This window comes from Notamacropus eugenii, chromosome X (assembly GCF_028372415.1).
Source record: "Notamacropus eugenii isolate mMacEug1 chromosome X, mMacEug1.pri_v2, whole genome shotgun sequence".
NCBI classification, from domain to species: Eukaryota; Metazoa; Chordata; class Mammalia; order Diprotodontia; family Macropodidae; genus Notamacropus; species Notamacropus eugenii.
Window position 1 is genome coordinate 39,449,259 of NC_092879.1, and position 14,517 is coordinate 39,463,775.

At 35.5% G+C, this 14,517-nt stretch overlaps 1 protein-coding gene across 1 annotated transcript in view; it reads left to right on the plus strand.

Moving 5' to 3' along the window:
• Positions 1 to 13,678, plus strand: part of LOC140515413 (uncharacterized) — a 145,596-nt gene extending 131,918 nt beyond the window's left edge. Inside the window, exon 5 of the transcript XR_011971018.1 lies at positions 12,886 to 13,678. The gene's annotated coding sequence lies outside the window, so the exon portion shown is untranslated. The remainder of the gene's footprint in view (positions 1 to 12,885) is intronic.
• The last annotated feature ends 839 nt before the right edge of the window (positions 13,679 to 14,517 follow it).

The window sequence follows — 14,517 nt, forward strand, 5'->3', positions numbered from 1 at the left end:
CCAAGGTCACACAGCTAATGAGTGTCAAGTATCTGAGGCGAGATTTGAACTCAGGGCCTCCTGACTCCTGCACTGGTGCTCTATCCACCGCACCACCTAGCTGACCCAGAGGAAGCAATACACTGGAGGAGACAGGGTGGAATAGGTTTGCCAGAGCAGGTACAGGACTTGGCATACTTAATGTCTAAAGACACCTCATCAAGTGAAATTGTGGTGAAAGATGAGACCTTGAAAAGAGTCATGTCCTTCATTTAAGAAGAGGGAAATAGGAGAAAAAAAAGCTAAGGGTGAATGACCTGAAATATATTCTGTAAAAGATGAGGGAAGATTCTCATCTGAGAGCTTGGAGGCCATGAGGAGTTTGAGGAGGGATTAAAAGTTTTGGGAGAGCTACTGTGGAGAGTAGGGATAGTGAGGTGATAAGACAGGTGTAGCAGAATTTACAAGCAGCAATGAGAGTAGAGTTGAAACTTTGTAACATAAGTTTGTAATGTAACCAGCAGGAACAGTTTTGTGGTTTTCTCTGCCTTCATTCAGCAGAACAATTGGAAGAGCAAAAGTGACACATGGAATGAGAGACCCCATTGTGAGGCTTGGCAAATCATCATTAGTTAAATGATGAGAGGGTTGCAGATACTAGAGAAGAGAATAGGATAAGACTGAAATGGTTCACCAAGTGAGCAAGATGGGGATAAAGTGTCTAATGCAAAAGTTAGATATGGTTGACCCGTGGAGAAAATTGAATTTCGATAGAAAAGAATATATCTTTTTCTCAGCAGTATTTGGCACCTACACAAAAACTGACAAGGTATGAGGGCATAAAAACCTCACAATCCACTACAGAAAGACGGAAATATTAAATGCATTCTTTTCAGATTATGATGCAATAACTGAAGGGCCATGGAAAGTTAGACTAAAAATTGATTGGAAACTAAATAATCTCATTCTAAAGAATAAGTGGGAAAAGCAACAAATCACAGACACAATCAATAACTTCACACATGAGAATGACAACAATGAGAAATATACCAAAATATAGGGCAGATTCAATTATAAGGACAAGTATATTGTGCCATCAAATATTATACTACTCAAAGTTACATGCATTATCTCCTTTCAAGTGTCATCCCACTAAGACCTCAGCAAAATAGTTCCAAATCTAAGACTTAATGGGTTACAATGGCTATTGATATAAATTACAAAACTCTTAACTACTAACCAGTGAATAATCAATCATCAGTTTCATACTTTATCTTTACACCAAGTGTTGCTGGGTGAGGTATTCTTGGTTTTAAGCTTATTTTCTTGCCTCCTATGTTAGAACATTCTACATTCTCCACTTTTATAATAATGGCCATTAAATTTGGTTAATGTTGATTGGCTACCTGGCATTACAGTTCTTTTCTCTTGCTGCTTGTAGTATTTTTTTCTTTAACTAAGAATCTTGAAATATGGGTGAATATGTACTTAGGATTTTTATTTTGGGGTGTCTTTCAGAAGGTGATTGGTGGATCCTTCTCATTTCTAAATTGTATCCCGATGCTAACATGTCTGATCAGATATAAGATTTTTTGAAATATAAAATCTGAATCCATCCATGATCATGGTTCTTAGATAATCCGTCTGTTCTTTTATGATCTCTCTTTGAACTATTTTCCAAGTCAGATGTTTTTCACAATGAAATACCTTACATTAATTTCTGTTGATTTTTCAATTTATTTTGGGTTTTGTATTAGTATAATTGCTTGTCTCATAGAGTCACTATCTCCTCATTTAGATCATCTTAATATTTACAGGTGGTACAGTGTATAGGCTACTAGTCCTGTGACCCTTGGCAACTCACTTAACCCTGTTTCCATTAGTTTCCTCATCTGTAAAATGAGCTGGAGAAGGTAATGGCACATCCTTCCAGTATCTTTGCTAAGAAAACCACAAAAGGGGCCAAAAGCATCAGACACATCTGAAAAATGACGAAACAACAATATAGTTTGAGGAAATTTCTGTCCAAAATCTGTATTATTTTGAGACTTTGTCTAGAGAGGTTTTGAAGTCATTCACATTTTCTGAGTTTGCTGCTTGAGCATCCCTGTCATTCTAATGCCCCTTTATGATAAGGTTCTTTTGTTTCCTTATTCTTCAGGTCCTTCTTCTGGATTTTGAACTTTTTACTGGTGCTTCGCTCTCCGGACTTGTAGAGAAAATGTCTGGGGCATGTTTGTGTCCTCTTGGATTGTGCTGCTGCTTTCCTAGGGTGTTGAGTGGCACGGTATTCCCGTATATCAGGAACAGCACCTGCAAACTTTCCTTTTCCTCAAATATCTGTGTGATCTGGGTGATTCTGAATTGTGCATTGTGGGACTGCACTCTGAAATTTAATGCTCTTGTTTTCAGGTTTCAGTCTAATTCAACTTCTTCTGAACTCAAGTCAGTGTGAATTAGCGGGCAAGGTCTACAGGTTCATGATGGCAGAACTTTAGGATCCCCTTAGGTCTGCTTTTCTTAGTTGCATTATTCAATGACAGCCTCCAAGAATGATTGAGCAGTGAAACTCTGAGACTGATCAGCTCCTCTGGTCAAAGTCTCACAGTTTCTGCTTTCTTCTCTATGTGCTCCCTGATGAGGACAAAGCCTAGAGCCCATGAAGACTCCTTACATTAGTCTGCCACTCCTAAGTAAGCACAGGTCCCTGTCTCAGTCTCTCACTGGGTCTACGACCTAGCCCTGAGTAGCAAGGAGCACAGTCTTTAGTGGGACCATGATACTTCCATCTGAACAAGGACAACGCCTCTATGTAGACCTGAACAGTATCTCTTCTCACCTTAGTGCACAATTATCCACAGGCTGTCATTGAGCCTGAATGATAGAAAGTTCCACAAAGCTTAATAAGGGCCAGAGTCTCTCTTCATTGTCCCCAGACCTCTCAGTCACAACTATCCTATCCCGACCTGAGCTGGAGAATGAATCAGTCTGAATTGTTCTTGTATTTCACACTCAGTACTCAGGCTTGTGCATTTTCTATGTGTTTGTGGTTCTTTCAAGGGGTCGAGCTTGCCTGTCCTTCTCCCTGCTGCTCTATCATCTCAGCTGATCTCTTCTATTCATATTAATATGACTCTGTCAGGAAGCTCCTTTCCCCTCTAGGAATACTAGATAATTGACACAGGAATGCCTAAATAATAGTTAATTATCTGAAAAATTATCTCCTCATGATTGATTTTCAAATAATCAGAGTCCAAGAAGCGTACAGTATTTTGTATTGAAATTGTGATGCCATTTCAGATGACTTTTAGGGCATTTCTCTCAAGTAATAGTTTGGATTTATCCAAAGGAGCTATTCTCTCACTTTGCAGTGGATGAACAGGGTGTTCTTGGAGATGCGATTGATGCTCTCATTTCTCATGGCTTTCACATGGGCTAGCTAATATCAAGGAAAACTGACTGAAGCCACATATGTGAAACTCCTTCTAAGTGATGGCAAAGGATGGATTTGGGGCAGCAGAGAGAGGCATGAGCGCAGCTCGAGTTGCATGCATATCCACACCAAATTCAGTTTGCATGCTTGATTTGTACATGCATATATGTATTTAACCCCTATTTATTTCAGATGAAAAAATGATGGTAGTATACTTGCTTCACATTTGTTTAGTCTTCTCACTCCCTGATTATGTGAAATGGTTATTTCCTCCTTTCTTATCCCTCTTTCTTTCCTAGGCTATTTATTCCTTTCCTTTTTCTTTATCTTGTATTTTTTAATATAATCAGAATTCTCAAAAGTAACCTCAAGTTCTCTTTACATCCTCTGGGATCACTGAATATGACAGAGTTCTAAGAAGATGTGTATTTTTCTCCCCATTTGCATATAAATGTTTCATTAGATTTTCTTTTCTATATATCTCGCCATGTTTCTCTTGACTCCAATGTTTAAGGTTTAAAGAATCTACTAAGGTGAAGAACATTCTTCATGAATAACTGGAAGTTTTCCCTTCTATAACAGCACAAAACTCACAGGGCTATTGGGAGGATTCAATAAGGAAATATTTAAAAAGTCTTTATCAGAATAGCGGACAAAGATATCCTTGTTGCATTCCATTCATTGACGTCCAGTTTTCCCAACTGTAATACTATACTCTCCTATGCTAACTCAGTTTTGATGGGTTGTTTCACTCAGGAAAATTATAATTGATCTCTCCTGTCCTTTCCAAATATAGCTTTGAGATCTTCACTGATGCTAACTCACTACCTGGTACATGTACTCTTTCTTTTTTTTTCCATTCTGTAGTTCTTTAAATTTGGGGCTCTTGACTTTGGTTAAGAAAATTTGCAGAGCTTGCTTTATGAGGAACTAAAATAATTGTTTTTTTTTTTAATTTTCATTTCACATTTTGGTTCACCCAGGTAATCATTTGTGATTTCTTTTTGAAATATGCTATCTGGGAATTTTGTATTTAACTTTTTCTAGTACTACGATAAGATTTAAATCACTTATCCATTATGATCTATTTCTATTTTTTGATTTTGTTCTAATATGTTTTGGCTGACTCATAGTGACATTAATTTCTGTGTGATCGTATCTAATTGTCAATTAGTTTTCTACGTGACCAAGTTTTTGTGAGTTCTGTACTCAGTTGTTCATTCACTGTTAGATACTCTCTACGAGAGAAGTCAGTTTCTTTCCTGTTCTGCCCTCAGAAAATATTCATTTCCATGAGCATTTCTATAACATTTGTTTCCTAACTTCAAAAATTCATATAACTTTCACTGAACAGGTGTGATTTTATCTGAAGACAACTCAACAGTACTTAAATTTTTTACTTGAGAGACAAATATTTCTGCCTGGGAACTGAGGGACAAGGTGTACAGTCAGATTTGGAGTGTGAACACAGTCCAGTAAGAACAGCTGGAGTATAGTGACATTAGAAGCTGGGGGTAGGTTCTCTTGTCCTCTGCACTCTGTGAAGAGGGGAGGGTTTGGGGATAAATGTTTCTTATGGGCATCCTGTCCCAGTCGCTCCTGTCAGATACCCAAAGTCTTGTCTTGAGGCCTAAAGGTCCCTAGGAATAAAAAAAAATCCTAGATCTGGGAGAGACTTGAAGAGACGAGATGCCAGGGCTGGATTTTGGAACACTGAAAATCAAAAGATCTATAGATCATAGAATGTTTTGCTGGGAGGAACCTCAAGGAGGAGCTGCAGTGATTATCCTACGCACTTAAATAAAATGTTCTTTTTTAGGAAGCACACAGCTGGATAGATTAAAAACTTCATAACCAAATGTGAAAAACAACCTCTTTGCTTTTTGGAATTCAATTTTCTTTTCAGGATTTTTGTCTTTTTTTCTTCCCTTCCCAAGGTATTACACATACTACTCTCCATTCATTGATAAATAAAGAAAAGCCAAACCTTTAGACCCACGTACAATAGTTAAAACAAGTTTCTGTATTAGACATGTCCAAAAGAGATATGCGTCAGTCTGCATTCTGAATTTATCACCACTAACCTTCTTGAAGTGGACAGCATGATTCATCATGAGTCATCCAGAATTTGTGGTTGGTCATTTTCTTGACCATATTTTGTAAGCCTTTCAAAACTAATTGTTTTTGTAACGTGTTGTTGTATGAATTGTTCTCTTGGTTCGTCTCATTTTACTCAACCAAAATTCTTTTCAGATATGTCAATAAGGGAAGATAGAGAAGATGACAGGTAGTAAAATATAATTTTGATTACACGAAATTTAAGCTTTTTCGACAAACAAAATAGATCTAGGAAAATTAAAAGGAAGGAAAAAGGAAGGAAAATTTCCATCAAATATCTCAGATAAACGTTTCATTTCTCAAATATAGTGGAAACAGAGCCAAATTTATATAAAAAGATAACTAGTCCCCAATTAGCAAATGGACAAAAATATGAAGAGGCAGTTTTAAAAGAAGAAACCAAAGATATCTGCAGGAATGTAAAAAAAAAAGTTCTAAACCGCTCTTGATCAAAGAAATACAAATGGAAAGAATTCTGAGATAGCATCTCACACTTATATTGCCTAACATGACAGAAAAGAAAAATGACAAATGTTGGAGGAGATGTAGAAAATTAGGGACACTGAATCATGGTTTGCGGAATTGTGAATTGGTCCAACTGTTCTGGAGAACTATTTAGACCTATTCCCAGTGAGTTATAAAACTTTCCTTATCCATTAACCTAGAAGTACCAATAAAAGACCTGTACCATGCAGAGATTCATTTTTTAGAAGAGGAAGAGTACCTATATGCACAAAAATATTGTTAGCAGTTCTTTTTTATGGTGACACAGAATTGGAAATTGAGGAGAAGCTCATCAATTGAGGAATGGCTGAACCAAGTGCAATATATCATTTTGATGGAATACCACTATTGTGGAATAAGCAATCTTGAAGGGAATGTTGTCAGAAAAACCTGGGAATATATGTATGTATGTATGTATGTATGTATATATATATATATATATATATATATATATATATATATATATATATATATATATGCAAGAGAACATCTAAGAGATAATTCTGAGTGCACACTGAAGGATACTTTTAAAACTTTATTTTTCTTAGTTTATATTTTGCCACCTGGCTAATATTGAAGTATGTTTTGCATAACGTCATATGTATAACTGATTTATGGCTTCAGTTTTCAAATTTCAGGGGAAGGGGCTGGAGAAAGGGAGAGAATTTGGAACTCAAAAATTTTCAAAATTAATGTCAAAACCAAATAAACTTTGTAAATAAGAAGACTTGTTACACCTTCTAAATGAAACAGCAAAATAATAAACATGATCCTCTGCACCACATGAAAAGTTTTGAAAAATATATCATGTGCTGAGGCACACAATATTGCAAGCAAATATAAAAAGATAGAATTTATCAATTCATCCATTATAAGCCATAATGTAAGAAGAAAAGAACTGATTGAGAAATCATAACCAAAGTATACTGACCGAATAAATTTAACAATGAAATCTTAGATAATGAGTGAACTGAAGAACAAATTATAGAAATAACTAACACTTATTATTTTCTAATACATGTTTTCAACAATAATACATAATATATAATTTATATACATAATACACATAATATATAATATACAATTTATATTATAAAAGAAAAACATAATTAAGAAACATAATATGAAGGTCAGAGGGATGAAGCTAGAGCAGTCCTCAAGTGAAAAGCCATATCCTAACAATCATACATTAACAAAATGGAAAAAGACAAATTTATAAACTGAATATTCATTTTAAAAGTTAGAGAATCAATAAATAAGCTAACTTAAAATTAGCACAGAAGAAGAGTTATTCAGTATTAGAAGGGAAATAGATACTTGGAAACAAAATATCATAGGAATGATCAACAAAATTAAAAGATATTATTTTGAAAAGACTAATGAAATTGATAAGTCCTTAGCTAAGGCTAAGGTCCTTAAAAAAATGAGAGAGTAGAAAATCTAATCAATAAAACATTAAATGAGCAAGGTTAAATCAATCAGAATTCAGAAGTAATTAAAAATTTAATAATTTAGTAAAAATATTAATAATAATTAGAATATTTTATGTGCAGTAATATGCTCATAAAAATAGGAACACAAAAGAAATAGAGTGTTGCCTTAAAAACTAATTAAGTATCAATTCTATCAGAAGGCCTGATAGAGATTTTAAATAATGGAATCTCAGAAAAGGAATGAGTTCTAGCTCTACAGGAACTACCAAAAAATCCATATGCCCAGTAGATTCAGAGGATAATTGCATTAAACTCTTAAAGAGCATTTAATAGGCATACTTTACAAATTTTTCTAGATGATTTTTGTTTATGAGACAAATATCGCCCTACTACCTAAACGTGTATAACGTAAAACCCAGAAAGAAAATTACAGGCTAATACTATTAATGAATATTAACTCAAAAATTTTAAACAAAATCTTATCAGATTACAGTGGTTAATGCAATACAGCGTTCCTTATGATCAGCCCTCCCTCAATCAAAAGAAAGTCAAGTGCAAGTCATGTCATTATTTCTCTGATGGCACGGTCTTCCTTGGCAATGAAGGAGGAACACACACACACACACACACACACACACACACACACACACACACACACCTGGGATGCAAGGATGGTTCAGTATTAGGAAAATGATCAACAAATTAATCGTCCTTAACCCCAAATGTCACAAATTATGCAATAATCTCAATAGAGAAAGAATTTCACGAAGTATAACAATATTTAAATGTTAAATACTCTAATATCATAAAAAGACTCTAAAAATTAAAGCAGTCATCATTTGCAAATAAAACCTGCCCCATTAAATATAGGAGTGAAGTCAAGATGCCCACTCTCCCCACCATTATTTGTTACAGTAGTGCAAGTACGAGTGATAGCAATAAGATAAAGGAAAGAAATTGAAGGAATAAAGACATATATAGAGGAGATAAAAGTATCCCTCTTTGCTGATGATGTGATGGTTTTCTGTAAAAAACCGAGTACTTTGTGAAGATACTAATTGAGACAATTAACAATCAGCAAAGTTTAAGGCTACAAAAAAAAATCCTCCAAAACCAACAGCAATTCAATATTATAAGAACAACAATACAAAAGAAGCAATAATAGAAAATGAAATCCCATTCCACATAACTACAAAATGCATAAAATGTCTGGCATACAACTTCTCAAAGCACAAAAAGTACTTCTATACATTCTATTACAGAACACTCCTTTAAAAAAAAGAAGGAACACTCTAAGTACTTGGGGGAACACACAACAGTCATGGCTAGGCCATGCCAATATCATAAAAATGCCAGTTACCAAAATCAAATTATAGTTTTAATGCTGTAACAATCAAATAACCAAGAAAATACTTCACAAAGCTTGATAAAATAATAAATTTTGTAAAAATGAAGTATCTCTAATATCAAGGGAAATCATGAAAAGAAGTAAAGATGTAGGCATAAAAGTATTTTCAGACCTCAAAATATGTTCTAAAACAACTGTCATGAAAAACATCTTGTATTCCTTAAAAGAAAAGAGATCCATCAATGAAGAGACTAGACAAAAGAGATTCAGAAAGAACTACAAATAACGTGGAAACCATATAATACCCAGAGGGAAACTCCCTACATGATTAAAACCTTCAAGGAATACTGGAGACTAGTTTGGCAGAAACAATGTTCAAAGTAACACCTTACATCACTCTCTATAATATGCTCTAAACTGATGCATGAACTTAATGTTCAAGATTATACACAAAATTTTAGAAGAAGAATTGATCATATACCGTTCATAACTCAAAATGAGACAGAGGAAATTAGAAAAGATAAATTAAGTAATTCTGATTACTTGAAACTGTGAAACTTAAAGAAATTAATGACTCTAGAATAAGGATAGTACTTTATGGGAAAAAAAAATCTTTGTATCAAATTTCACTGATAAGGGTTAGGTATTGTAGACCCTTCCCCATACCATTTTAACCTCCAAGACCTGAGAATGGCCTAAAACATGGACTGGTCAATAAGGAGAAACAATTTGCCCCACCCTGAGCTTAACCTCCCATAATGCTTTGCATGTTCTGGCATAACAGACATACTTTGTTTTGCTCTCTGAGTGAAGTCAAAATGCCCCTCTCAGTCTCAGCAACTACAATTCCAGATGAAGCTAAGCAGGAGGATTCGTGTGTTTATGACTGCAAAGGAGAAGACAGCTTGAATCTTCCACTATGTTGAATAATGGGACTTATGTTTTCTTATGTTATAGTATGTCATGTTAATGGATAAAAGAAACACAGGTATCCTGGATCTATAATTTCAACTGACACCTTGACATTCTCCTATCTTATTGTATTTACAATCTACCCAATTATAAATTTCCTTTCTCATATCATGCTTAGCCATATAGAGATTATAATTTTAGCTGACGTAGGAATCGTTAACCAGGAAGGGAGGTTGGGTCAGAAGGAATTTCTCTGAGGATATGAAATCCTCTTTTTGTCTGTTCATCCTTGGGTTCATTGTCTTACAATGAACTCCCATGTGTACCTCTATACATATGTTCTACAAGCTTTGAGAGAAACAAACACACAGTGTAAAATAGTTTGTCTTTCTAAGAAGGACCTTAGTACTGGTTGACAGTAATCAAGGTATGTCAGCAATTATACACACACACACACATATATATGTGAAAATAAATATACATATATGTATATATATGCAAATACATATATATACATATTTTATTATGTATTTCATGAGTATATGCTTTTTCTATACCTTGGAAACCTAATCCTTATAAGAGAAATTTGAAAATATAAAATTATACATATACTTATATACATGTAACCAATAATCATTCCCCAATAGATGATAGGATTTGGGCAAAACAGTTCTCAAAAGAACTGCAAAGTATTTACAACCACATAAAAATACTTCCAATAATTAATAATAAGAGAAGTGCAAATTAGATAATTCTGAAGTTTCACATCATACCCTGCTTATTGGCAAAAATGACAAAAATGGTAGTATTGTTGGAGGGACGGTCAGAAGATAGGCAGAATAATACATTGCTGGTGGAGCTGTGTTATGGTATAGTTATTTTGTAAAGAAATTTGGAATTATGCAAATAAAGTAACTAAAACCTCCTTGCCTTTTGAACCAGACACTCTGTAATTAGGCTTACACTCCAAGGAAGCTCTCATTAAAGAAAAAGTTCCCACATGTTCCCAAATATTTGTTGTAGCACATTTTATGATAGCTAAGAACTGGAAACCAAACAGATGATTATCAATTAAGAAATGGCCAAATAAATTGCTGTACATGAATGTAATGGAATAGTACTGCACTGTATGAAATGATGTGTCTGATGAATACAGAGAAGCACTGGCAAGATCTATGTGAATTTTCACAGTAAGTAGAACACTCCCCTCAAAAAAAACCTAACACACAGTAATAACAATGTTGAAAGAATGATACACCAAAAAATCAAAAGTAAATCTAACAAAATTATAAAGTTCAGGCAGGACAAATTGGAATTAAAGAGATATAAGACACCCCTAACCTACCGCGTGGTGGAGGTAGGAGATACAGGGGGGTTACACATTTCACATGTTTTTGGATGTTCTCAAGGTATCAGGCAGTTATGCTGATTTAGTTTTTTCTCTGAAGCAAACTATATTTGTTATTTAGGAGGGTGAGTGATACATGGGATTCTACGGTGATGTAAGCGAACAGCAATAAAAATTAGTGAAAAAACACAACTTCATTCTCATGGGATGAAGAGTGAACATGAGCAAAACTTTATGAGAGGTGGTTTTGTATAATGAGAGCCAGTCTCAAAGTCAGGAAGACTTGAGTTCATATTCTTATTGAGGTTTACAGTTGCTAGGACCCCAAAAGAGAAATTTGTGGGTTCTTGCAGAATGAATTCGACCCAAGCCTTCTTTCAGGCAAAGACAAGGTGTATTAGTATACCAACAATGATTGGATGTGATTCTAAAAATCTGCAATATTGGCCAGATTGAATCTCAATCGTAGTCTAGACTCTTAAGGAATCTGATCACTTTAATGGAGGCAGGATGTATCTTACCTACAGAAAGACATTGGGAAGTATCTAGGAGTGGTCCAGTATTTTGGGGTGACTGGGAGGTAACAGAGAAAGACCTGAAACATCAGGGACCAGGATCATGTATTCAAGGGAGGAGAGGATCTAAATAGGATTAAAGGTGGCAAGTAGGGGAGGTAAACAAATAATGGAGGCCTCTGTTAAATTAGGGGTAACAGAGAATTGGGAAATTGGGCATGGCTACAGTGAAAGGATTACTGGGGTGGGTAGATGCCTCAGGCAAACTCCAGAACCTGGACCTTATGGGAAAATTCAAAGAGAATTCAGAGGAAAATTCAAAGAGGAGCTTCCATGGCTCATAATCAAAAGGGACTCAAATTACTTTGGGGTAAGGAGTGAGGGTCTTGGCTTGGACCTGTCCCCTATCATCCTGACTCTGTTAAACCAGCTCTGTGACCTAGGATAAGTAGCTTAACCTCTCTGAGCTCCAGGCAACTCTGAGTCTTTAGGTGGTAGAGTAAGTGCTGACCTACCTATCCAGTGGCTTCCTTTTCCCTCTAAAATGAAATTGCAGGTCTGAACTGAACAGGACAAAGATTTGAAAGAATATGCCATGGATTCTAAAGGCAATATTTAGTTCTTAATTATTTATTCCATAAGCATTTAGAATCTCTGCTTCCAACTTTGCCTCTTCCCTCTCCACTTAACCAAAAATAAAAATAAAATCTCTCCTTACAAATAGGTATAGTTCATAATTAACCATGTCTGAAAATATACATCTCTTTCTATTAACCCTATTGTTGATGAGAGGTGAATGTTGTCATTCAACTTCATTTCAGGCTTGGGGTTTATCCTGGCCTTTCTCACTGTCCTAACACTGCATAAATGACAGCTATTATAATGATTATTGGTGATGCTGCTATCTAGTATGACTGCCGATGGTGCAGCTGCTTCTGCTTACCTTCCTTAAGTCTAATTGAAGTAAACTCTGAAGGCGAATGCAAAAACGAGTCTAGAAAAAACCAGTCTCTCTTGAGGGACTTGCTCTGACTAGATCTGGATCTGCCTCTGAGATCATGTTGAGGAGGGTACAATAGCCTTTCTTCAACGCTGGATTTGTCAGTGCTTGGAAAATCCCTCCACTTCCTCACAGAAGAAAAGGAAAAGGTTAAAGAAGAAACACATTGCTGCCTACTAGTTGAAATGGATTTTTCAGACTCAACAGTTCATAATAAAAATTCGCATGAGGTCAAGGACAGGGCAGGGAACAAAGCTTGTCTCTTCACCTCTCCTCTTCTCTGCATTCCTACAAGGTTCAGCAGCAGCTCCGCCGGCAGTGTGACGGTGGGAGCCAGGCTCCGATGGAAGGCTACAGGTAGATACCATTGCAGACTCCTGAGGCGGGAGCCAGAGAAGAGGAGGAGGATACCTATATCTTGCAACATTCACAAGTAGAAGAGGAGGAAGAGGAAGAGATGGAGCCCGACGGGTAAGAACAACCTCTGCACCTCATGTGAGACCCTTCCCCATTTTTATGATCTCTTGAAGATACATTCCTGGAAGCGATATTGCTGGGTTAAAGGGTATGCACACGTGTGTAGTCCTTTTGCAATAGTTCTAAATTGCACTTCAGAATGGTTAGATCAGCTCACAGCTCCACCATCAATGAATTAGTGGTCCAATTCTCCCACATCTTCTCCAACACATATCATTATCCTGTTTAGTCACGTTAGCCAATCTGATAGATGTGATGTGGTACCTGAGAGATGTTTTGATGTGTATCTCTCTAATCATAGTGCTTTAGAACATTTTTTGTATGACTTTAAATTGATTTGATTTCTTGCAAAGAAAACTGCCTGTTCATATCCTTTGACCACTTATCAGTTAGGGAATTATTTATATTGTTGTACATTTGACTCAGTTCTCTATATAGTTTAGAAATGTGGCCTTTATCATAAACACTAGTTGCAAAAATTCTTTCCCATTTTTCTACTTCCCTACTAATTATGGTTGCATTGGGTTTGTTTGTGTAATGCATTTCAATGTAATGTAATGTAAATTTAATTCAATGTAATGTAATTACAATAAAATGTAATGTAATGTAAATTTTCCATTTTGCACTTCATAATGTTTTCTATGAGAGCTCCATTTTAAAAGCCAGATATTAGGCAAATGTCATGAGTAAAAAGTACAAACAGACAATGACCACAGATTCATTCAACGAGGGCAGGAAAGATCAAAACACAAACTGAGAAGAGAACACCATTGTCAGCAGACCTATATCTGAAACCTCAAAGGGGTATATTAACTGGTCTGAAGCTCTTTTTGAGCAAAAAAAGCAAAAAAGGCTTTTTGCCTTTGTGGAAAAGTTTAAGAAGGATTTTAAAAGTCAAAAAAGAGAGGTGGATCAAAAACTGGGAAAAAAAATGAAAAGTATGCAAGAGACAGTAAATAGCTTGGAAAAGGAAGAATAAAAATTGACTGTAGAAAACAATTCCTTAGAAAATACATATGAGCAATTATTTTATGGGGGGAAGTCCACTGAAGAAAACAACTGTTAAAGAGTAGAATTTGTCCAATGGAAAAGGAAGTACGAAATCTAACTAAAGGGAACAAATCATTAAAACTTACAATTGCGTAAGTGGAAGCTAATGACTCTATGAGAAATCAAGAATCACGCAAACAAAGTTAAAAGGATGGAAAAATAGACCTCACTGGCAAAACAGTTGACGACAAAGGTAGATCCAAGAGAGATTATTTAAAAATTATTTTTCTACCTGCAACCCAAAAAGCCTAGACGGCATCATTGAAGGAATTAACAAGCAAAACTGCCTTGATTTCCTAGAACCACAGGGTAAAACATTCATCAAAAGAAGTCCTCAATCACCTCCTTAAAGAGATCTCAAAATGAAAATGTCAAGGAATATTGCAGCCAAATTCCAGAA